The following is a 444-nucleotide window of genomic DNA, read 5'->3' on the forward strand; positions in this document are numbered from 1 at the left end:
CCCAGCCCCTGCGGGGTCGGAGCAGCCCGGGGTCTCGGTTTCACTTCGCCGCCGCTGCGAGAGCCCCGCGACAACACCCGGGCGGAGGTTTCCGTCGGGGCTGTCCCGGGACGCTTCCCCGGGCCGGGGCGGGAGGGAGCAAACAGGAGGCGCGGAGGGAGCGGGCGATCCCCCGAAAACCCCCCTTCTCCCCCCCCCGGGCGGCCCGCGGGGGCGGCGGCGACTACAAGTCCCGGCTGCCCGGGGAGGAGCCGGCGCGGGGCTGCCGCTCGCCGTCCCTCCCGGTGGGAGCGCAGCGCAGCCCAGCGACCGCCCGCAGCCCCGCCGGCAGCGCCCGCCGCGGCCGACCGGCAACTTTTCTCGCCTCCGGAGCCGGGCAGGGGAGTGCAAGCGAGGGCTGCGGAGGAGAGCCGGGCGGCGGGGGCTGGAAAAGGGAGCCTTGCC

At 78.2% G+C, this 444-nt stretch overlaps 1 protein-coding gene across 1 annotated transcript in view; it reads left to right on the top strand.

Moving 5' to 3' along the window:
* GRIN3A (glutamate receptor, ionotropic, N-methyl-D-aspartate 3A) overlaps nucleotides 1-444 on the top strand; it is a 77,674-nt gene that overhangs the window by 2,977 nt on the left and 74,253 nt on the right. The gene's annotated exons all lie outside the window — the stretch shown is intronic.

This window comes from Haliaeetus leucocephalus, unplaced genomic scaffold, assembly GCF_000737465.1.
Source record: "Haliaeetus leucocephalus isolate CR32 unplaced genomic scaffold, Haliaeetus_leucocephalus-4.0 Scaffold247, whole genome shotgun sequence".
Taxonomy (NCBI): domain Eukaryota; kingdom Metazoa; phylum Chordata; class Aves; order Accipitriformes; family Accipitridae; genus Haliaeetus; species Haliaeetus leucocephalus.